At 36.7% G+C, this 25,940-nt stretch overlaps 2 pseudogenes; both read right to left on the reverse strand.

The window, feature by feature from the left end:
- Window positions 1-11,495: 11,495 nt before the first annotated feature.
- Window positions 11,496-12,290, reverse strand: LOC119519932 (annotated as a pseudogene).
- A 29-nt stretch (window positions 12,291-12,319) lies between these two features.
- LOC119519933 lies at window positions 12,320-12,979 on the reverse strand (annotated as a pseudogene).
- Window positions 12,980-25,940: the final 12,961 nt, after the last annotated feature.

A 25,940-nucleotide genomic window follows, 5' to 3' on the forward strand; every position in this document is an offset into this window, starting at 1 on the left:
ATTTCCCTAATTGCAAGTGATGTTGAGCAAATTTTCATGTGCTTTTTTTTTCCATTGTATGTCCTCTTTGGAAAAATGTCTATTGAATTCTTAGGCCATTTTTAATGCAATTTTATTGAGATATATTCACATACCATACAATTATCCAAAGTGTAGAATCAATTGTTCACAGTATCATCATATAGTTGTGCATTCATCACCACATTCAATTTTTTGAATATTTTCATTAATCCAAGAAATAAAGATGAAAATAAGAATAAAATTAAAATTAAAAGTACAAAAGTTCACCCAGAATAGCTCATACTGCTTCCCCACATTATTTGTTTACTTTTTTCCCCCTTTTTCCTACTCATCTGTCTTTACACTGGATAAAGGGATTGTGAGCCACAATGCAATCACAATCACACAGTCACACCATATAAGCTATTTAGTTATGTAGACATCTTCATGAATCAAAGATTCAACAGTTTCAGGTATTTCCTTCTGGCTATTCAAATACACAAAAAACTAAAAAGAAATATCTATAAAATGCCTAAGAATAACTCCCACAATGACCTCTCAACTCCATTTGAAATCAGTCATCCACTAAAACTTTGTATTTCTTCATTTTTCTTCCTTCTTTGTGTCAAGATGGCTTTCTCAATCCCATGATGCTGGGTCCAGGCTCATAGCTAGGAGTCATGTCCCATGTTATCAGGGAGATTTACACCCCTGGAAGTCATGTCCCATGTAGGGGGAAGCCAGTGAGCTTACCTGCAGTGATGGCTTAGAGAGAGTGGCCACATTTGAGCAATTAAAATGGTTCTCTGGGGGTGGCTCTTAGACACCATTATAAGTAGGCTCAGCCTCTCTGCAGTACAAGCTTCAAAAGGGCAAGTGCCAAGATCATGGGCTTCACATACTAAATTGCTAATCCGCAATGCTTGCAAGAATATCAGGAGTTCCCCAGGTGGCTAAGTTTAATATTTCCATGGATTTCCTAAGTCCCTCAATGGGGCTTTGCAAATAGCTTTATATTCTCTGCCCAAATACATCAGGATGGTCAAGGCATCACACTAACCTGTACAAACCAAGATCTTACTGCCTATTTAAGGTTCTATGTAGTTGTGGTGTTTGAATAAACTGACCATACAGGTTAAATCATATAGCATGATGCAGAAAAGTATAGATTTTCCAGCAAATAAAAGTCTTCCTCTGGTCTCACATAGAAGTTGAAGTTTCAGAATATAGTCAATATCAACCTTTTCCTTTTTTTTCTGGTTTACCTTAGTTCTAACCAAGTCCATTTTCTTCATATCTGTAATTAAAATCTGATCTCCTTTTCAGCTTCTTTTATTTTTGCTGTATTGAGTAATGCTGCCATTCATAGCTGCTGAAATCTGGTTCTGAGTCTCAGGTGTCACACAGATATCTGAAATTCCTGGGACTAACCAGGTTATACCGAAAGACCTCATCTGAGAATTTAGAGAAAAAAACATTAGAACTAATGAAGACATGTGGCTGCTGTGAGATCTTACATTAGAGGAATTTTTAGCATAAGATTTCCCTGGTAACCTACACTCTCATATTCAGTTCTCAGAGTTTGCACTTTATACTTAGTCCATATTAGTGAGGTGTTATAATGTTTATCTTTTTGATTCTGGCTTATTTTACTCAACATACTGTCCTCAAGGTCCATTCACCTTCTTGCATATCTTGCAACTTCATTTTTTCTTGGCACCACTCAATAATCCATAGAATGTATATACCTAGTTTACCATTCCACTTGTCAGTTGATATACCCTTAGGTCACCCCCATCCTTTGCATTTTGTGAATACTGCCATGATAGTCACCAATGTGCAATGCCCGCTAATGTACCTGCTCTCAGATCTTCCAAGTGTATACCCAATAACAGGGTTGCAGGACCATATAGCACCCCATAATTAGCTTCCTGTGGAAGCACCACAATGCTCTCCAGATAGGATGCACCATTCTACTTCCCTACCAACAGAGAATAGGTACATCCCTCTCTCCAAATTTTCTCTGGCACTTGAATCCCTTTATTCTTAAATGGTTTTGTTCACACATCAACAATCCATTCTAAATAAACATTCAGTGATTCCCACAATAGTCAGTTATGCATTCACCTCCATAACCTATATGAAGACATTTCTTCTGCAAAGAAAGAGGAAAAGGAGAAAAATGTAGAATAAAAATTTAAAAGATAGATGAAAAATCTAAAGTAAAATACAATAAGGACAGACAACAAAACCACCTCCAAGTATTCCATATCACTCTCTTATAAATCCTTCTCATAAGCACTTAGCTTTGGTATAGTGCCTTATTTACTATTAATGGAAGCATCTTACAATGTTACCATTAACTATAGACTCTAGTCTGCATTGATTATACATTTTCTCTTGTATTATTCAATTTTCAACACCTTGAAATTTTGACATTCATTTGTTCTCCCTCTTTTAAAAACATTCTTATATTTGTACATTTAATCACTATCATTGACCACTCTAGATTTCATTAAGTTTTACAATCCCAGTCTTTATCTTCTATCTTTTCTTTTGGTGTCATACATGCCCCTAGCTTTCCTCTATCCAACCATACACTCATCCATGCTCAGAGTACTTACAATACTTACAATATTGTGCTACTCTCACACAATATTATGCTATCCATTTCCGGATCTATACAACAAATCCTGTCTACCATTATGTACTCCTTCAGTATCAAATGCACAATCTCTAACCTCTTTCTAACTCATGATGGCCTGTGTCCTCAACTTTAACTCCCAAATTTCTCTCATCCATATTAGTTCATATTACTGAGTCCATAAAGTACACTTCTTTTGTTTCTGGCTAATTTCACTCAAAGTAACATCTATGGTCTACCATTTTAACTTTTGGAATTTATATGTCATATCTTATTTTATTTTATTTTATTTTCCCTCTCTCACTTTTACACCTACTGACAATCTTCATTTCTACTCTCTTATCCAAAGCTCTCACTCTTGTCCTTTCCTATCTGCTTGTTGTATTCCCTTTACTATTTCTTGAAGAGCAGGTCTCTTGTTCAAAAGCTCTCTCAGTGATGTTTGTCTGAAAATATTTTAAACTCTCCCTCATTTTGAAGGACAGCTTTTCCAGATATAGAATTCTTGGTTGGCAAGTTTTCCCTTTCAGTATCTTAAATATATCTTACCACTGCTTTCTTACCTACATGGCTTCTACTGAGAAATCTGCATGTAGTCTTATAGAGCTTCCTTTGTGTGTGATGGATCACATTTCTCTTGCTGCTTTCAGAATTCTGTCTTCACCTTTGACATTTGATAATCTGATTGGAGTAGGTCTATTCAGATCTGTTCAGTTTATGGTATGCTGTGCTTTTGGGTCTGCAATTTTATGTCTTTCATAATAAACTGGCAGTTTTCAGTGATTGTTTCCTCCATCATTTTTTCTGCCTTTTTTCCTTTCTCTTTTCCTTCTGGGACACCCATGATATGTACACTAGTGTCCTTCATATTGTTATTCAATTCCCTGAGACCCTGCACATATTTTTCCATTCTTTCCATTATCTGTTCTTTTTTGTGTAGTATTTTAGATATCCTGTCCTGAATCCTTTCTTCTGCCTTTTCAAATCTGCTGTTGTATATCTCCACTGTGTTTTCCATCTCTTCAATATCATAGGTTTCATTCCCTTAAGTTCAGCCTATTTTTTTCCAACTTTTTAAAGCTCTTCCTTATGTTCACCCAGTGTTTTCTTTATGTCCTTCTATTATTTTGCAATATCTTCCCTCTTCTCATGGATTTGATTTTTGAGTTGATTTAACATATTCATTTGAAGATCTTTAATTCATTGGTTCCAATCCTGTATCTCATTTGAAATGTAAGTTTTTTCCTTTGACTGAGCCATGTCTTCATTTTTTTCTAGTGTGTCATAAATTTTATTCTCTAAGCATTTGGTTTCCTTGATTACCCCAATCAGATTTTCCCAAATCTCAGTCAGCTGGTGTAATCAGTATTATGTTTCCCTGAGGATGGGACCCAGAAAGTTGTCAGACTTTCCTGTGAGGACTCTAGATACTGTGCTTTTCATATCCTGCCCAGCATGTAATGTTTGTCAGCCCTCAGCTCCCCACTGGCATAAAGAAATGTGTTGCTGTTAATTCTTATTAGACCCTCTCCCTGTCAGGGACTGACAATTTCAGAAGCCAAGCATAAGCTGTTTCTGTTTTTTCCCCAGGCCCTAGGATTTAGTTCTCTGAGGGAGGGCAACTGCTTGAGCTGGGCCCCACCTACTCCTTTTCTTAGGGAAGATAATCTCATTAGGAATTTACCTCCAACACTTGACTTCTTCCTTTTCCTCTGTATCTTAAATTCACCCTTGCCTAGGTCAGCTCTGACAATTGAAAATACCTGAGGCGTCCTGAAATGAGCTACTTCAAATGAGAGAAAAAAATGGAAAAATAAAGAAATCCCCTTTTCAGGGCCAGTCCCCAGCCCCCCAGTTGCCAGTCAAAAACCAGAATTGGTGCCTGGTTCTCTGTGTGGTTTTTCTTGGCACAGAGCTGATTTGAATTTGATTCTTTTATTTGTCATTATAAATGGAAGTTTTTCCTTGAGATTCTCTTCTGTGCTCTCTCTACTGATGTATGGAAACAGTACAGATTCTTTGGGTGCATTTTTGTGCCCTGCCACTTTGCTGAATTTGTTCATTAGCCCTCAGAGTTTTGCAGTATATTTTTTGGGACTACCTGTATCTAGGATCATGTCATCTGCCAAAAGTGAAATTTTCTTTGTCACTTCCATGTTGGATGATTTTCATTTCTATTTTTAACATCTTCTTTAATGTTGTACATCCATTATAATTCAGGAAAGAATATTTTTATATTTGTATTGTTAACCCCAGCCCATTGTCCAAAAAAAGGATTCACTTTGTAATACTCTCCCATTTTAATCTTCAGACTTTCATTCTATTAACATGCATGATCCAACATATCCCCTTTCAAACACATTCCTATACATACTAGAGAATAATTACACTCTCAATAATATTTGACCATAACCACTATCCTTATTGAAACCTTTACAATCAACTTATGTAAACCAAAATCTCAACATTGCAGGGTGTTGGTTGTTAAAGAGAGGGCATTAATTTGAAAGGAATGGGATCCTGAAAATTGGAATGGGGATATATGGGGTGATAATAATGGCAGTGGGGACATTGAAACCCTAAATTCTGCTGAGTTTTTGAGTCTTAACTAAATAAACCTGTAATGATCTGCCCTGAGGAAACAACTACCTGAACTCCAGGCTGCCCCGAGGAGACAGCAACTGGTCCTCCAGATTGCCTTGAGGAATCTCCCATCCAACATCCATTGGAGAGGCTAAACATACAGTGCTTGATATACCTGTTACCACCTCCCCTGATGAAAAAGGAGATATTAATCCTGTTTCAGCATTTGAATATTCAACATAATGCCCTGAGTTAATTGGCTTGAAAGACACTTCTAATTCTTTTCATGACCCACTCCCACTACCCCTCTGCATTAGTCAGTGTCCTCCAGGAAAACAGAACCAACAGAGGATAGCTGTAATTATGTGGTTCTATAAAAATGTCTCAAATGTGTCCAAATTCCAAAGGGCAGGTGGCAAGCTGGCTACTCTGATGAAAGTCCTTGAACTCTGCAGAAGAGGTTGACTGGCTGAAGAGGTGAAATTTCTTTCTTCTCCCTTTAAATATTCAAGTGACTGGATTAAATCCAACTGATTGGATACTCTCATTGCAGAAGACTCTCCCTTAGTTGATCATTATAATAAGACACAGATGCAATTAATTGATGATTTAATGAACCACACTTCTGGTTTATTAACCAGCCATGAAATATCCTTGCAGGAACAGGCCAGTACATACTTGACCAGACAACTGGGTGCCATCATGTAGCCAAGTTGACACATGGAACTAACCATCACCACCTCTTCCAGACCTATAACTAGATTAAGTCCCAAGAGTCCCCAAAAGTGAGGTACAAATTGTGACCCATGAAGAGGTACAGTTTATTCTAAAATAACTGCATGAGTTTTCCAGTTTATATAGACAGAAATTGGGGGAATATGTGTGGGAAGGATATTAAGAATGTGGGATAATGCTCAAATGAACATCTGTAGATATGGGCCCACCAAGCAGAGATTCTGGATTCAATATTGTAGCTTGAGGGGTTAGGAAGGGCTTTATCTGGGTGGTTGGCTCAAATATGGATCCAAAGGTGGCTTAAATTACATGAGGTTAATATGCCAGAACTGCCATGGTATAATTTAGATAAGGGGATCCAAGGGCCTACAGAGATTGGAATGTTAGGATGGATTTATCATGTAAGATCTAGTCACCTGCCCCAGGAATGTGCAGAGGGCACACCTTTCACCAGAACTGTGAGGAACAAAGTTGTGAGACTACCTCCATCATCTCTGAAGAGCTCTGTAGTCACTTTTCTGAAGGGCAGATATTACTCTGTGAATTTCCATCACTGAACTGGAATCATTAAACACAATGGGGATGATCAGATCCCAAGTTGGCAGAAGCCACATGGAAGCCCCTAATTTCCAAAGACAGGGAGGTCATGGCCACTATTAAGGACAGAAGTCTCAAAGCAGCAATCAAATAGTCTGACTTGCAGAGACATGTGGTATTGGCTAGTAGATCATTGGTTACCTAGAAGGAAAATATATGGATAGTCTGCTAAATTCTTACTTGATCTGTATTAGCAGAATATTTCTAGGTCAATTGAATAAGTCTAATTTGAACTACAAAATGAGAGAATTGTGGCCCCTTAATCAGTTCTCAGACTTGAGGCAGTTTACTCTCAGAATCATAGCCCCTTGAATGAGGGGAAAGCTGGGTCTCCTTGGGGAAGGATCCAGTTACAATGTGACTGTTACCCATCTGTCAGAGTAGGGGCTTATAGAGATCAGGAGATGGAGTTTTATCTCAGGTCCATCTCACATTGGGTCCAGAGGGTCTCCAGACTCATTCTGTGGTTATTTCCCCTGTTCTAGAATGGATATTTGGGATAGGCATACTCAGCCACTGCCAGAATCCCCATATTGGTTCCCTGACTTATGGAGTGAAGGATATCATGGTAGGAAAGGCCAACTGAAAGCTTCTAGAATGGCTCTTACCTAGCAAAATACTAAATCAGAAGCAGTAACAGATTCCTGGAGGTTATTCATATATTAATGCAATTCTTAAGGACTTGAAGGATTCAGGGCTATTGATTCTCACCACATTCCCTTTCAACTCTCCTATTTGGCCTTTGCAGAAAACAGATGAATCTTGGAGAAAGACAGTGGTTTATAATAAACTTACCCAGGTGGTGACTACAAATGCAGCTCTTGGTACCTGGTATTCAGCTATTGGTCTTGTAAATGTTTTTACTTAATTGCTGTTAGAAAGGGCCAGAAGAAACTGTTTGCTTTCAGCTGGCAGAGCCAGCAGTATACCTTCACTGTACTACCTCAGGGATATATCAACTCTCCAACTCTATCTCATAATCTTATCTGCAGGAAATTTGATCATTCTCCCCTCCTACAGGACATAACCCTGGTCCATTATATTAATGATATCTGGTTGATTTAACCTAGTGAGCAAGAAGTAGCAACTACTCTAGTCTTATTTCTAAGGCATTTGTGGGTCAGAGGATGGGAGATAAATCCAAGAAAATACAAGGGCCTTCCATCTCACTGAAATTTCTAGGTATTCATTGGAGTGGGCATGTCAGTGTGAAGGATGAGTGGCAACATCTGTCCTCTCCTGTTACTGAAAGCAGGCCCAATGCCTAGTTGGCCTCTTTGGATTTGAGAGATAACAGATTCCTCGTTTAGTTGTGCTACTTTAGCCCATTTACTTATTGACTAGAAACATTTCTACCTTGAGTGGGAACTGGAACAAGAGGAGGATTTACAACTGGTGCAGCATGCTGTGCAAGCCACTCTGCCTCTTCACTCATGTGATCCAGCAGATCCAATGGTGTTGGAAGTGTCAGTGGCAAGTAAAAACACTGTCTGAAGACTTTGACAGGGCCCTATAGGATAATCACAGTGCAGACCCTTAGGATTTTGAAGCAAATCCTTTCTATCCTCTACAGATAATTATTTTTGGCCTGTTACTTTGCCTTCATAGAGACTGAATGCTTAACCATGGGCCACCAAGTTACCAGGAGACCAGATTTGCCTATCATGAGCTGGTTGTTGTCTGACAACCAAGCTATAATGTTGGGCAGGCACCGAAGTGCTTCACCATAAAATGGAAGTGGTATTCAAGATAGGACTCCAGCAGGTCCTGAAGGCATAAATAAGTAAGTTAAATGAAGAAATGACCTATATGCCCATAGCCTCCACTCCTGCCACATTATCTTTTCTTTCCCAGCCCAAAAGTATAGCCTCTTGTAGAGTTTGTTATAAGCAATTTACTGAAGAGTAGAAAACTTGGACCTGATTTACAGATGGTTCTGCATGATACACAAGTATCACCTGATAGTGGACAGCTAAAACACTGCAACCACTTTCTGGGATGTCCCTGAAGGACATCTTCCCAGTGGGCAGAACTTTGAGCAATGCACCTTGTTGTTCATTTTGCTTAGAAGGAGAACTGGCCAGAGGTACATTTGCATACTGATTGAAGGGCTGTTGCTAATGGTTTTGCTAGATAGTCAGGGACTTGGAAGGAACATGGTTGATAATAGATGACAAAGAGGTCTGTGGGTAGACCTTTATGATTGGGAAAAAAACATGAAGATATTTGCATCCCATGAGAATGCTCACCAGAAGGTGATTTCAGCAGAGGAAGATTTCAATAATCAAGTGGATATGATACATTTTATGGATATCAGTCAGCCTCTTTCCTCAGCCCATCCTGCCACTACTCAATGGGTTCATAAAACGATGATCATGGTGGTACAGATGCAGGTTTTACATGGGCTCAGCAAACTGGATTTCCACTCACCAAAGTTGACTTGACTGCAGCCATTGTTGAGTGCCCAATCTGCCAGCAGGGAGACACACACTAAGTCCCAAATATGGCACAATTCCCCAAGGTGAACATCATGCTACCTGTTGACATGCTGATTACACTGCATCACTTCCATCATGGAAGGTGTAGCAACAACTTCTAATTGGAATAGGCACATACTCCAGATGTGGGTTTGCCTTCCCTGTACTGCCATCCTCACTCTTATAGAATGCCTTATCCATCACTTTCATATCCCACAAGACATTGCTTCTGATCAAGGTACATAGCAAATGTAGTGTGGGAATGGGCATACACTCATGGAATTCTCTTGTCCTACAACATTCCTCATCATGCTGAAGCAGCTGTATTGATGTAATGATTAAGCCTCATAATCATGATTAAGCCTCAATTATGGCACAAAGTAGGTGAAAATACCTTGCATGGCTGGGGCAATTATCTCCAGGAAGCTATTGTATGTTCTAAATAAACATCCAATATTAGGAGCTGTATCACCCATACTGGGATTCATAAGTCCAGGAATCAAGGGGTGAAAATGGGAATGGCTTCACTCATTATTACCCCTAGGGATCCAGTAGAAACCTTTTGCATTCTGCTCTGCTAGTCTACAAGTCTTAGTTCCAAAAGGAGGAGGGCTTCCACAAGGAAACAATGATTACATTGAACTGGAAGTTAAGATGGCCATGTACCCACTTTGGGCTTCTATGACTCTGAATCAGCAAGCAAAGAAGGGGATTGCTGTATTGGATTGGGTGATTGATTCTGACTCTCAAGGAGAAATAGCACTGCAGCTACACAATTGAGGTAAAAAAGGGTTTGCCTGGAATACAGTTGATCCCCTAGGGCATCTCTTAGTACCACCATGCCCTGTGATTACATCAATGAAAAGCTGCAACAACCCAATCTAGGCAGGGTTACCATTGGCCCAGAAAGTTCAGGAATGAAGATTTGTTTCACCCTACCAGGCATAGAACAACAGCCTATTGAGGTGATTGCTGAGGGTAAAAGGGACATGGAATGTGTAGTGGAAGAATGTAGTGATAAATACGAACCACAAACGTGAACAGTTACAGAAATGTGAGTTGTAATGATATGAATATTTCTTCCTTGTTTTGTTATGAGTACATTTGTATATGTATATAAAGCAAATATCTTTGTTTTCTTCTCTATCTTATCCCCTTATCTGGCACAAGTTGTACTGTTCATTTCATAGGGTTTGAATTGTAGGATATCAAGTTTAAGAATGTATATTACTCAAGGATGTGCACCCTATTCTGGAGAGATATGGTGCATTCCCTGTTGTACACAGGACAGTTGAGTATTGTTAGGCAAAAATATGTCTGTTGTTTTTTATTTAGAGATCAAGTATGGTTTAAGTTGATACATAGTTGACAAGGGGTGGACTTTGATCATTAGGTTTCATATGTCAACTTGGCCAGATATTGGTCCCCAGTGGTCTGGTCAAGCAAACACAAGCCAGTTACTGTGAGGACATTTCATGGACTTAAATCAAGTTGATTGCATTTAGGTAGATTATATTTCCAAAAAACTAAGGAGGGTCTCCTTGGCAAAGGGAGATATTTTCATCCAATCAGCAGAAGACCTTAAAAAGAGAAATGATGTCTTCAGCAATCAGAAGGGAGAATTTTCATCTCTACTTCAGCCAGCCAACTTCTCCTGGGGAATTCATTGAAAACTGTCATTGTAGTTGTCAGCCTGCAGCCTGCCTTATGGAATTTGGACATGTGCATCCCCACAACTGTGTGAGACACTTTTACAAAATCTTCTAATATTTTCAGATACCTCCTATTGTTTCTGTTTCCCTAGAGAATGCTGGCTAATACACTCTTTAACTCACTGACTAAGAGTATGTTTTTAATTTCCACATATTTGTGGATTTTACTTTGCTCCATCTGTTATTAAGAATTCAGCAGTGAACAGGTTCAGGTCTCATCCCATAAAGCCATTTCAGTTGGAAAAGAGTTAATATTGAAATCTTCAATGCATGGAAAAAGATGAAAATGAAATTAAGTACTTCAAAAACCTTAGACATTCTATATACAGATGGATAAACTTCCAAACTTAGAATAAATAACAAAATATTAAAAATGTATTCCCTTTTCTTACCTCCTGCTTTCCCACTTGCACACACACAAACACCTTTTATAAGTTAAACTAGATGATTACATGAAAGCTAATGAATATATCTTAAAGTAACATCTCATATTTCAAAGCAAACCATATTGTACATCATGAGTTAAAAGAATTCATGAACGATCCATTTATGTCACTCTTTTTGGTGCTATTGACAAATACATGGTTTGAACATTTTGTTTCTGTGGGGGGGGGGTTTCTTTTGGATTAAAATATCTGCTTTAGAAAATTTACCAAAACTAGAATTAATGAGGGGTTTTTGAATTCTATTTTTAGAGGGGGATAGTTCCAAGTCACACATGTTCATAGTAATGGATTCTACTTCCACTTATCCTTGTTGAAGAGGTCTCAGAGACACTTGAATATCAACTTTTGTTTCAGAAGACAATGCTTCCAGTTGCTTAGGCCTCTTAAACATTTGATGATACTAGGTCTTGTGCTACAGTTTCCCCTTGAAAGTTAAAAACCATAGACAGCATTTAGAACACTGGTGAACATTCTTTTCTCAGTATCCTCTATAATGACAAACATATGGTGAGGTCATTTTTTAAAGTTTTAGAAAAAAAGGACAAAGCAAATTTTTAGAATTTCATGGCATTTTCTAAAATGTGTTTCCACAAAAGCAAAGGCTGATGATCTATAATTGCAAGCCTGTCAAATGTAAGGTTTTTCACCAAGTTTGTGACTGTCTTTCATGTGTTGTAAGAGAACCTGGTCTGTTTCAAATGACAATTCACAGATTTTACAGAGAGTGGAGTGTTCCTGAGGGTGTGCACACTTTCAATATGGCACTGTAGCTGGAAAGGAGAGGGGAATTGCCAATGGCCATGTTGGCAGGTGCTGTGCCTTTCCCAGCTGTCACCCCTTTGCTTCATGTGGTTCATAAAATTAATTTTTTTAAAACTTTAAAGCAGCAGAAGTATTTAAGGTTTGTGTCAGTCTTCTGTTCTAGCTGCCCATTTTCTTCATGTTGTCCATAGTAAAAGCCATGAAGTAACACAATCATGCTTCCTTTCTTGGAATCAGCAGTTTCTTGACCTGCTATATTTGAAAAATCTATTTTTTCAGTCCTCCATTTTCTCTGACTGCATTTACAGGCTTGAAATTGTCCTTTGCAAAACATTGTAAAAAGTGCTCCATTCTGAACATGGTTTAACAAGGTATGACAATCTTTGGAGGGTATGTTTTGCTGATTGTTTTTGTATGAGACATACCCAAGGGGGACAAAGCTAAAGAATGTCCACCACTGAGTTTAGGCCTTTTGGGGTTAATGATATTTACTTCAGAAGTGGAAAGTAACTTCAATATATGAGATTTTCATCTATAAATTATACAGAAAGTGCTGCTCTTCCTGGATGCTGCACTGAGCTCACAGGAGAAAATAGCTCTGAAGTTATTAGGCATGACTTGTGGTGAATTAATTTTATAATCAGGTTCAGACAAAGTCTCAATAATAATGGGACTACCTGTTGCTCTTGATTCAAATTGAGAAACTGACAAGATGGCCACTCTCGATGTAAGGATCACAGGACTTACAGTCTGCAATGCATGACAAGTAACTTGTCAGAGGTGACCATACTATTTTCTCCTTGAATTAGACCTGTGGTGACTTAAAAATATTTGAAACAACTGGTTTTGAATTTGAAGTCAGTCCAAAAATATCACCTCAGCATCTTCATTTACATGTTCCACCCCAACAAAGATCATCTCAGGGTCTTCACCATCCACCTGTTTGGTTTATTTCACACTCTTCTGTGGTTCTGGCTCTTCTGTGGTTCTGTGGTTATACCCTCCAAAGTGCTTCCGGTACATACCAGTGCTTCCTTTACAGAAAATGCAACCTCAAGTGTGCACTGATACTTCTAAATAAATTGAGATATTTCAGGCAGAAGGTCACATCTGGTCCACATCCACGGTGATCCTGGAGCTCCCAGTGGTACACCAGCATTATGGCACTACCCAGACAAAGACCCTAATGTCTAATTTTTATGGTATTACTGTAACAACCCTGGATCTCTTTTAGCTAATACTTGATGTTATATGTTTTTATCCCTTCACTTTCAACCTACCTTTATCTTTAAATTTAAGGTGAGTCTCTTCCAGACAGCATATACTTGAGTCAATTTTTTTGGCCAACTGATTTTGTTTTTTCTTTGCATTTTTTTATTGTGAAATATAATACATATACTAGAAAATGATAACTTTTGAAGTAAAATTAAACAGAGATTTAAAGAGCAAATTTCAAAGAATTATATGGGCCTGCTATTCTACAACTTCAGCTATTTCCTTTTAGCTGTCCTAATACACTAGAGACTAAAAAATATATTTATATGATCCAGTATTCATGGTCAATTGTTAAATCCTATCTTGTCTGTTGCTACCTCTCCCTCTCATTGGACCACTATTTCCATCTTCAGGGATATGTGGGCACTGACCACCCTAATTTTTTCATATTGTAAATGGGTGTCAATAGTATGGGGAAGGGGGTGCATCAGGTTGATGTTTCTGAAGATGCTGTTAACTATGGGTGTGGGGACATATCTGGCATAGGAATACTCTGGAGGATTTAAATTTCTGAGAAATAAACCTTGTGAGAGAAATTTTAAAGAGTCTCAGATAAGGACCTGTGTACTCATTAGAATTTTGGGGAGTAATGTTAATTTGGGCTTGGCATACTGTGGTCATTTGAAATATTTAGCTGATGCTTGCACCATAATAACCTCTAGGAACAAACTATTGACTCTATTTTAAATATCTTAGCCACTAAACCCTTATTCTGTAAACTTTCTGTCCCCCCATTTGGGCAAGAAGGCAGTCTCAGTCTCTTGATGTCTGGGCCAGCCTCCCTCCTGGGAGTCATATCCCATGTTGCCAGGAAGATTCACTCCCCTGGGAGTCATGTCCCATGTAGCAGGGTGAGTAATGAATTTCTTTGCCGAGTTGAGCTTAGAGAGAGAAAGGCCACACATAAGCAATAAAAGAGGCTCTCTGGAAGTGACTGTTAGAAATAATTATACGTAGAATTAGCCTTCACATTACAGCCATAAGTTTCACAACAGCAAGCCTCAAGATCAAAGGTCTGACTTATTAAATAGGGGATTCCTAATTTCACACAGAATATATTCTGTCCAAGATAAGCAATGTCTCACATTATTTTCACTTTGTTGTTCAATCATCACTCTCACTTTTAAAAAATTATCATTACCAAAAACATCCCAAAGCTCTTATTATGCCCTAATTATTTATTCTTATTATTAATGTGGTTCTAGTAAGGTATTCCTATTAAATATAGTACATGGTATGCCATGGCTAGTTTTCCCCATATACCACTATGTTGTTAACTCTGTACCAGTGTCATAACTTGTAATCACATCATGCAATCACTTATTTATGTTTGTAGTGCTTATCTGTGGGATACATGGCATTAAACAACCCCTTTCAATCATGTTCACCTTCAATACAGCACTGATACTTTTAATCCCATTAATGAGATTTTGTCACCCCTGTCCTTTCCCATTCCTTTAAGTTCAACCTCATTAACAGGCCTGTATATATCAGGTAATCATTCCCCTTCTCTAGCTTCTGTCTATATCTGGGTCCTCTGTATTCTACATTTTAAGACACTGATTTTACATTATACAAAAAGTTCATATTAGTGATAATATGCAATATCTCTCCTTTTGTGTCAGCATTATGTTGTCAGGCTTCATCCATTTTGTCACATATTTCAGGACTTAATTCCTTCTTACTTCTGTATAATATTCCATCATATGTATAAACCTTTTATTTATCCACTCACCTGTTGAAGAACTTGGATTGTTTCCATCTTTTTCAACAGTGAAAAGGCCACTAAAACATCAGTGTAAAAATGTCTGTTTGTGTCACTTCTTTCAGATCTGCTAGGTATATACAGAGTACTGGAATTGAAGGATCATAGGGTAACTTAACATTTAGTTTTCTGAAGAACTGCCAAACTGCCTTCCACAGCATCTGTAAAATTATACATTCCCACCAGAAGTGGATAAGTGTTCCAACTTCACATCCTTTCCATCATTTGTAGTCCCCTGTTTGTTTAATGGCAGCCATTCTTATTCATGTGAGATGGTACCTCATTGTGGTTTTGATTTGCATTTCCCTAATTGCTATTAAGATGATTATTTTTTCATGTGAATTTTAGCCATTTGTGTTTCATCTTTGGAAAAATATATTTTCATATCACTGTTCCTTTCACAATTGGGATGTTTGTACACTTGTTGTTGAGTTGTAGGATTTCTTTATGTATGGTGGATATCAGTCTCTTCTCAGATATATGATTACCAAAACTTTTCTCCCATTGAGTTGTCTGCCTCATTGCCTTTTTTACAAAATCCTTTGAGAGCAGAAGCTTTTGATTTTGAGGAGTTCCTATTTATTTTTTTTTCTTTTCTTTCTTGTGCTTTGGGTTTAAGGTCTAATTAGCTACCTCTTATAATAATTATATTGAAGATGTTTCCCTATATTATCTTCTAGGGGTTTTATTGTACTAGCTCTTATATTTAGGTCTTTGATACAACTTGAATTAATTGTTGCATAGGGTGTGAGGTAGGGGTTATCTTCCATTCTTTTGGGTATGTATATCCAGTTCTCCCAGCCTCATTTGTGGAAGAGACTACTGTATCATAGTTCAATGGATTTGGGATCATTGTCAAAAAATCAATTGACCAAAAACCTGGGTGTCTGTTTCTTATTTCAAGATTTTATTCCACTATCAATATGTCTATCTTTGTGCCAGTTCCATGCTCTTTTGAGTACTGTGGCTTTCAAGTCAGGAAATATAAGTCCTCCAACTTCATTCTTTTTTTTAGATTTTTTTTTTTTTTTTTTTTTTTTTTTGCAATTCAGGTTCTCTCTCTCTTCCATATAAATTTGATAACTAGTTTTCCAAGTCTGCAAAGTAGGTTGTTTGAATTTTTATTGGATTATATTGAATCAGTAAATCAATTTGTGTAGAATTGACATCTTAATGATGTTTAGCCTTCCTATCCATGAACACGGGATATCTTCCCACCTATGTAGACCCTCTTTGATCTCTTTTAATAAAGTTTTGTAATTTTCTGTGTAAAGGTTCTTTACATCCTTGGTTAAATTTCTTCCTAGGTACTTGATTCTTCTGTGAATGGAATTTTTCTGTTGATTGTCTATTCAGTTAGATCATTACTAGTATAAAGGAACATTACTGATTTTTTGCACATTAATCTTGTATCCCTCACATTTTGCTGAATTTATTAGCTCAAGCATCTATGTTGTCAATTTCTCAGAATTCTCCAAATATACATTTATATCATCCAAAATTAAAGTTTTACTTTCTCCTCTCCAATTTGGATACATTTATTTCTTTTACTTGCTGGATTGTTCTGTCTGGAACTTCTAGCACAATGTTGAATAGTAGTGGTGACATTGTGCGTCTTTATCTCATTCCCAATATTAAGGGAAGGATTTCACTCACTCACCATTGAGGACCATGTTGCCTTTGGGTTTTTCACATATGCCCTTTATCATGTTGAAGAAGTTTCCTTCAATTCTGATATTTTGAATAGTTTTTTTATCAAAAAGGGATGCTGAATTTTGTCAAATGCTTTGGCAGCATCTATCAACTTATCATTTGTTTTCTCCCTTTCATTTTGTTTATGTGTTGTATTTCTTTGACTGATTTTCTTATGTTGAACCACCTTTGTGTATCTGGAATGAGCCCTACTTGGTTGTGTATAATTTCTTTAATGTGCCTTTGGATTCAACTTGCAATATTTTGTTGAGAATTTTTACATCTATATTCATTAGGGAGCTTGGCCAGTAATTTTCTTTTCTTGTAGTATCTTTATCTGCTTTTTGGTGAAAGAGTGATGTTAGCTTCATAAAATTAATTAGGTACCAAACTTTCTTCAATATTTTGAAAGAATTTGAGCATGAATGGTGCCAGTTCTTTTTTGTGTGTTTTGTAAAATTCCCCTGTAAACACATCTGACCCTTGGTTTATATTTGTAAGAAGATGATTGATGACTGATTGGATCCCTGGTGATTTGTTTATTGAGGTCTCCTATTTCTTCTCAGGTCAGTCTAGGTTTGTTTCCAGGAAATTGTCCATTTCTTCTAAGTTGTCTAAATTATGGGCATACAGTTGTTCATAATATCCCCTTATGATTTTTTAGAATTTCTTTGAGATCCATAATAATGACTGCTCTATCATTTCTGATTTTGTTTATTTGGATCTTCTTTCTTTTGTCTTTGACAGTCTAGTAAGAGTTTGTCAATCTTATTGACATCAAAAAACCAACTTTTGGTTTTATTTATTCCCTCTATTGTTTTTTGTTCTCCAGATCATTTATTTCTGCTTCTATCTTTGTTATTTCTTTTCTTCTACTTGTATTAGTGTTAAATTGCTCTTCATTCCCTAGTTTATTCTTTTGTTTAGTTAGACCTTTGGTTTTAGCTCCAATGTCCTTTTTTATTTATGCATTTGGAGTTACAAAAATCCTATTCAGGACCTCCTTCACTGCATCCCATAAGTTTCATATGTTGTGTTCCTATTTGCATTTTTCCAGTTATTTACTGATTTCTTTTGCAATTTCTTTTTTTACCCTTTTTACACTTTTTTAGAGTGTGTTGTTTAACCCCCAATATATATTTTTACTTGCAATTTTATTAAGGTATAATCACATACCATAATATCATCCAAAGTGTACAATCAGTTGTACACAGTAGCATCATAGAGTTGAATATTCATCACCAGCATCAATTTTTGAACATTTTAATTACTCCAAAAAGTAGTAAAAATTAAAATTAAAATAAGAATAAAAATAAAAGTAAAAAGAGCATCCAAAACAACCCATGCCCCCATACTTGCCCATTATTCATTTACTTTTGGTTCCCATTTTTCTATTCATCTGTTCATACAGTGTATAAAGGAAGGGTGAGCCACAAGGATTTCTACAATCATGCAATCACACTATATAAGCTATAAAATTATACAATTTTCTTCAAGAAACAAGGCTACTGGGTTGTAGTTCAACAGTTTCAGGTATTTTCCTCCAGCTATTCTAATACACTAAAAACTATAAAGACATATCTCTATAATGCATAAGAATAATCTCCAGTATGACCTCTTGACACCATTTGATATATTTTAGCCCTGGAAACTTTACTTTGTTTCATTTATCTTCCCCTTTTGGGTCAAGAAAGCTTTTTTAATCCCATGATCCCTCATATTTGAAGGGCAGCTTTGCCAGACACAGGATTCTTACTTGGTAGTTTTTCTCTTTCAGTATCTTAAATATATCACCCCACTTCTTTCTTGCCTCCATGGTTTCTATTGAGAAATCCACACACAGTCTTATCAAGCTTCCTTTGTATGTGATGTATCACTTTTTTTTTTAGTGTTTCCAGGATTCTCTCTTCATCTTTGTCATTTCATAATCTGATTATTAAGTGTCTTGACCTAGGCTTATTCAGATCTATTCTCTTTGGGGTATGATGCACGTCTTGGATCCATAATTTTATGTCTTTCATAAGAGATGTGAAATTTTCATTATTTCCTCTATTATTGCTTCTGCCCCTCTTCCCTTCTCTTCTTCTTCTGGGACACCCATGACATGTACATTCCTGCATTTTGTGTTGTCATTCAATTCCCAGAGATGTTGCTCATATTTTTCCATTTTCTCTATCTCTTCTTTGGTGTGTAGGTTTTCAGGTCTCTGGTTCTCCAGTTCCTGAATGTTTTCTTCTGCTTCTTGAGATCTGCTTTTATATGTCTTCATTTTATCTTTCATCTCTTGTGCTGTGCCTGTCATTTCCATAGGTTCTGCCAGTTTTTTTTTTTGAACTTTCAATTTCTACCTCATGTATATCCAGTGTTTTCATTTTTTGCTTCATCCTTTATGTCAGATCCAGACTTATCCCTAGGAGTCATGTCCCATGTTGCATGGGAGATTTATACCTTACCTCTATATATTTTTGAAAGTTCTTGTTCTTTGATGGTTATTGATTTCAAGCTGCATTCTATTATGGTAAGAGAATGTGGTTTGAATGATTTCAGTCATTTTAAATTGAGACTTGTTTTGTGCCCCAAATTTTGATCCTTCCTGGAGAACATTCCATGGGCACTAGAGAAAATACATATACTGTTATTTTGAATGCAATCATTTATTTTTTATATGTGTGTGTGTATATATATACATACATACATATATATATATATATATATATATATATATATATATATATATATATACATACACATATATATTAAGTGTAATTCATTTAGCCTATTGATTTTGCATTTAAAACCTATTTCATCAGATGTTTCTATGGCTACCCCTGTTTTCTTTGGTCACAGTGTCTGTGGAATATTTCTTCCATCCTTTCACTTTCAATCTCTTTGTGCCACTAGGTCAAGGATGAGTCTCTTGTAAACAGCACATCAATGGATCATACTTTTTAATCCATTTAGTCATTCCATATCTTTTAATTGGAGAGTTTAATCTACTCCCATTCAAATCTATTACTGTGAAGGCAGTTCTTGAACTAACCACATTATCCTTTTTTTAGTTCTGTTTTTCCCTCCTCTCTCTTTTTTTCCTTTATGTTTTCTAATACTCTTATGTTGTGTACCTTTCTCCAGATCTTTCTCTCCTGACTTTTTTCTCAGTGAGCAGAACTCCATTTAGTATTTCTTGCAGGGCAGGACTCTTGTCAACAAATTTTATCAACATGTGTTTTTCTGTGAAAATTTTAAACTCTCCCTCACTTTTAAAGTACAGCTTTGCTGGATAATGTATTCTTTGCTGGCAATTTTTGCTCTTTCAGAATTTCAAATATTTCATACCTCTGCCTTCTCATCTCCATGGTGCTTGTTCAGTAGCAGTACTTAGTTTTACATGGTTTCCCTTTTATGTGGTGAATTGTTTCTGTCTTGCTTTCAGGACTTCTTCCTTCTCGTCAACATTTGACAATCTGATTAGTATATACCTCAGAGTGGTTATATTTGGATTTATTCTATTTGGAGTTTGTTGGGCTTCTTCTTTGTATATTTATGTCTTTTGTAAGGTGGGAGGAGTTACCCAATTTTATCCTCAAATTCTCCTCCTAGTACTTTATTTTTCTCTTCTCCTTCTGGGACACCATTTATTGTATTTGTGGAATTCATTTCTGTCCAAGCATACTTTTCTGGGGTGAATCATCTGTTACTGAGGTCATGGGGGCTTCTAAGAGAGGAGAGCCTGGGGGAAGGGTGTCAAGAATCCCAGGAAATGAGGTGATTGGGGTACTCAGCAAAGTCCCAGGGGTTTCCCCAGAGGTGGCCTCTTCTATAGTGGTTGGAGTCAAGTCCCCAAGTGGATAATCACCTCCTGGGGAGGCAGAATCTACAGGAGAGTGAACCATCACAGTCTGTAACCTCCAAGGGGGTGTTTTTACTGCTTGAAGGGCCTGATATGCAGCAACTGTAGCCTTCCTCTTTACTTCAGCCCCTCTTCCTCCAATTTATTTTTCATTGCAATGTCATTGCAAAGCTCATCCAGTCTGTTATCCATGTGCTCAGCTTGAATTATTTCTGCATCTCTTTTCATTCATCTATATTTTTCCTGGGTTTCCTTTATTAATTTCTTTAATTCCTCTATGTGTTCTGCCATCAGTTTCTGAACAATGTCATCTTCAACAGTTTCCACAGCTTCCTCTTTTTCACTGCATTTCCATTTTGGGGTCTCAGTGGTCTCTTGAAGTTCTGAGTATTGAGACACACAATGTTTTTGAGAGAACCAGTCTGAAGGGTGGCCAGGTTCTGCAAAAGGCTTGATTGCTCTGTTAACTGATACCCAATTTTGATCTCCACTCCTCATGACAGAAGATGCCAAACACAGGTTCTCCTGGATAGACCATGGCTCTGTGGGGCCAGTACTCAGCAGTTCATTTGCTGTTCCTGTTGTCATGTTGGCCTTGAAGTCTCTCTTCTTCATTTTTGAAAGAAAGTTTCACCTGATACATAATTCTTGGCTGGCAACTGTTTTCTTAAAGCACAATAAATATTTCAATCCACTGTCTTCTTTCTTTCATTATTTCTGATGAGAAATCAGCACTCAACCTTACTGGGACTTGCTTGTACATAACCCATTGCTTTTTTCTCAGAGCTTTCAGAAGTCTCTCCTTGTCCTTTGTGTTCAGTAATGTGATCAATATATGCAATGGTTTATTTTTCTTAATGCTTCTGATGTTTGGTGTTTCTGAGCTCACTGGGTGTGTATATACATATTTTTTATTAAGCTTGGGAATTTCTCTGTCATTTTTTGACTATTCCTTCTTCCCCTTTCTTTCCTCCCATTTTGGAACTCCTGTAATGCATACATTGGTACATTTGAAGATCTCTTAAATTATTTTCACTTTTCATAATTCTTATATTTGTTGCTCAACCCTATTCATTTCAATTGTCTTGTCATTGTGTTCAGATTCTTTCTTTGTCCAGCACCAATCTGCCCTTGAAACCTTTGTGGACACTTCTTATTTTTGTTATATGTTCTTCAACTCCAGTAGTTCTGTTGATTCCTTTTAAAATTTCTCTCTTTACTAAGGTTCTCATTTGCTCATTCATTGTTTCCCTTATATCCTTTAGTTCTTTCTCTGTATTTTCCATCATCTTGAGCATTTTAAGATCATTTTAAAAGGATTTATTTGGCATGTCCACATTCTGGCATTCTTTATTGTTGGTTGCTGAATCTTTATTCTTTTCCTTTGGATGGGCCATCATTTCTTATTTGTTTGTCTTGCACTCATTGCACACTATGCATTTTAATATGTTAATTCTGGTATTTAGTCCCTGAAGATGTATGTTTCTTGGTTTTGTAACCAGCTGGTGATAAGAGAGAGATTTTATTGAGCATCCTTCCCCTTATCAGGGATGCCTACAGAAAATGAATGCAGTGTGCATGTTTCCCCTCATTATTCTGTGTCTGTGTCTGGTCCTGTGCTTTTTCTTCTTAGTTGCTTTTGAGTTTCCCTATTTTCAGGAGTTTGTCCCCTATTTCCCAGGAGACAGAAACCCTGCTCATGGGTGTTTGAAGCCCACAAGCCATTGCTCCTCTATCACTGCCTTTATAATTATTACATGTCTTTTATTGTCACAAACTGCTATTGTCTGAAGGGCAAATTCTGAGTTGAGGGATGTGATGAACAGGGCTTTCACAAGTCTGTCTCTTCTGCTGAATCAGGGTCAGTCAACCATGTCAACTGTACTGACTCACTCAAAAATGCCCTGGGTAGAGGACCAGGTAAATCACCAAGACCTTTCTTCACAGGTTTTCAAAGCTGAGCTCTCTTGGCTTGCCCCCAAAATGCTCTCCTTCATCTAACTGTCTCTTGCAGACTTGTGGAAGGCTAGTGTCTTCAGTTCACCTCTACCACTCAGGATGGTTTGAAAAAATGGCTGCCACCACTGTCTCTGTAGGGTGGTTTGAATCAATGGCCACATTTAGAGTGGGGCCCCAGCAATCAAAAGCCATTAATCAAAACCTGTGATCAGTGCTTAGATGTGACCTCACTTGGTCTCGGCAAAGATGTTCACACCCCTTTATGTCACCAGCAAGCTTGTCAAGGGTTGGAAACTTTGTGGAGTGCAGCAAGAGTGGGATCAGTAACCACCTTGAGATGAGAGCAATTTTCTGTTCTTTACTGTAATTTGTCAGACTCTTACTCCTGCTGTTCTCTGGATGCTGTAGAGTATTCCTCTTGTTTGTGGAGATTCAAAATAGCTGTTTCAGACAGGTTCTACCTGCATAATTGTTGTTATGCTGGAAGGACTGGGTCTTGGTGCTTGCTCTTCTGCTTCTCACTATCCACTTGTCACATACATCTATTTTTGATCCAGCAATTTATCTCCTACATGCTCAAGAATGAGTGTCTAGGTCTACCAACTCAAGTATAGCAATTTTAAAGGAAATATATTTTTCACAATAGCTAAAACATGGTAATAAACACAATGTCAAATATTAGGAGAATGAATATCTACAATAGGGGCAATAAATCTGGTGGAACACTCCTAGCAAAAAAAAATCACCCCCAGACAAAAATTATATATACATAGATAAAAAAAGCCAACTACAAAAGAATACATACCATATGATTTGATTTATATGGACACTGAGTATGCATAATAATCAGTGTCTGACATCAAAGAAATGGATACTTATGGAAGTATTAAACAAAGAGCAAAGAAATATATATTCAGACAAACTAAAGCAGAGAAAGTTCAAGGCCATCAAATGGATGGTACAAAAAATGTTAACAGATGGTTTTCAGGCTGAGGGAAATCCTTCCAGATGGATACACTAGATGCAGCAAGGAATGAAGGACAATGAAAGGGTAAATATGTGGGTTCAGGAAATCAAGAAAATATAACTTGCTAAAGTGCACAAAACATTTAAGTTATAGATCTTGCCTAGAAACATAGGCTGTTTGGCTCTGGAGGCAGCCAGATTAACCACAATTTTTTGCCATCCTCTGCATGAGGGTGTTGAGGGAGGGGAAGCCCTCTGTGGGTAAGTTTGAATAGAATGAAACAAAATTACTCTTACGTACTCAGAACTGTGACAGTGACATAGCAATCATGAAATTTATTTTTATATGAGTCATCTAAATACATATTTAAAAACAATCACCTTTAAAATAAATCCAGGACCATGTGGAACAATATCCAGATATTAATTTGGATAATTGTTCATATGAGTGATCTGTCAACTAATGATAGAAACAAGATAGAATGTAATAAGTTGAAGATCAATTTTGAAATCTCTAGGATAATATCTAAAATTATTCAGTTAAGATTTTATAACTGAAAATCTACTAGATGGTAAAAAGGAAAAATATACTTTATTAACTCAATAGAAGAAATATTGGACACAGAAAAGGTGTGACAAATAGTAAACCAAAAGCATGAGAGTAGACAGTAATTCAACATGTGCTATTAATGACATTAAATTTAAGTGAACTGAATGACCCAATTATAACACAAAATTTTTCAATGGAATGAAAAACTAAAATACCCAAGTATAAGTAATAATACTTAAAATAAGCAGAAAAATATAAATCAAAAATAAAATTTTAAACAGGATGGCAAAGTGTATAATGCAAAACAAGCCCTCCCAAAGAAAAAACAGTCATTAAAGCTATATGGCTGAATTCTAGTAAGATAATGTAGACCAGATTTAGGAAGTATGGCTCCACATAAAGATTTTTCTTCACGATAAGGAAGTTGATTTAATACAAAGATTTAACAATTACAAATTTGTATGCACTTATGACATGACTGCAAACATACTGCAAGAAATGACATATCACAAAGGAGAGTTTTTAAAATTCCAATATCATAGTTGGAGATATGAATTAAATCCAGTTATTATACATAACACTTGAATAACACAATGGGCTAACGTCTTAAATAGGACACACTGATTATTGCTCTCTGGGTGCATAATTATTTTCAAGTATATTTTTGGCATATATCAAAATAGTCCATTTACTAAGCCAAAAATCAACATGATGCAGTTGTTAAAATCATAATGACTATGTTGTCTGAGAATAGCTGAATTAAACTAGAAATCAATTACAGAAATGTAACTGGAATTTCTAAGAATCATGGAAGATATTTTGCTTTCCTAGAGCCATCTCAAGGCAATTACCTATTTGAAATGACAAGTGCTCTATTTTTATGTCAAGGTTTACATACCAAGGGGTTTTCTCTAGTGCCATTGCTTCCCTACATTTTAAACTAAAACTGAACAAAGATGGCCTGGTTATAAAACAGAATGATTACTGCCATGGTCTTCTTCTCAGGTTCCCACCCACACTTGCCTGCACCTGAAACATGACTGTATCCTTACCAGAAACTCTGCTTTTCCTCTCCAGTGTAAGAGAAGACAGTATTAACTTGTGTTTGGTGTTACTGTTTTCTTCTTTTCCTCCTCTTTATCCCCTCCGTGAATCACTCCAACTCTCTCCTGCTCTGCTATGTTTTAATAAAATTGGAATAGAAAATACTGATAGGGATGTTACTTACACAATGAGACTAAGTCAATATATTATTTATTATTCATTGAATTGAACTCAGTCCCAGCAGTTTTAAGCAGAATTTATAATTGTTAAGGAAAGTTCAGAGTGATTGGATTACAGTGCCTAGTGGAACTGATGCCAGCAAAACTGGGGGCTCCTCTTGCTGCCCAAAGTTTCAATATGAAGAATACTAATTTAAATATTTAAATACATTTAATTTTGTTTGGATCCATTTATCTTAAAAGTTGCATATTTTACTGTCATTGCTATTTAATTAATAATATCACAAATATTTGCCTATTGTCTTCTCTTTGCTAACCTCTATGCTACATGTTCAGGTGGTACAAAGTAAATAAGAGAATCCTTGCCATGAAAATAAGATACATTCATGAGCCTTTACACTTCAGGTGTAATTCTGAAGTATATATTTTGAAAGAAAATATAAGCATTTTTCTGCAATTCATACACACAGCTTCTAGCTCTTTCTGTGCATAATTCACCCCTAAATATTTTGAATATTGACTTAACTTTACATATATTAAGTTTTATATGGATATGTGGATTAAAAATATAAATGGAAAATTATACCAATATTTCTTTATATTTAAAATGCATTCTTTACCTATGCATTAAAATAAATGTTATTTTCTTTTATATTTGTGGAACGGGAGCACATGTGCAGTATTCTAGTTACCACTGGAAAACT

Source organism: Choloepus didactylus, chromosome 24, assembly GCF_015220235.1.
Source record: "Choloepus didactylus isolate mChoDid1 chromosome 24, mChoDid1.pri, whole genome shotgun sequence".
NCBI classification, from domain to species: Eukaryota; Metazoa; Chordata; class Mammalia; order Pilosa; family Megalonychidae; genus Choloepus; species Choloepus didactylus.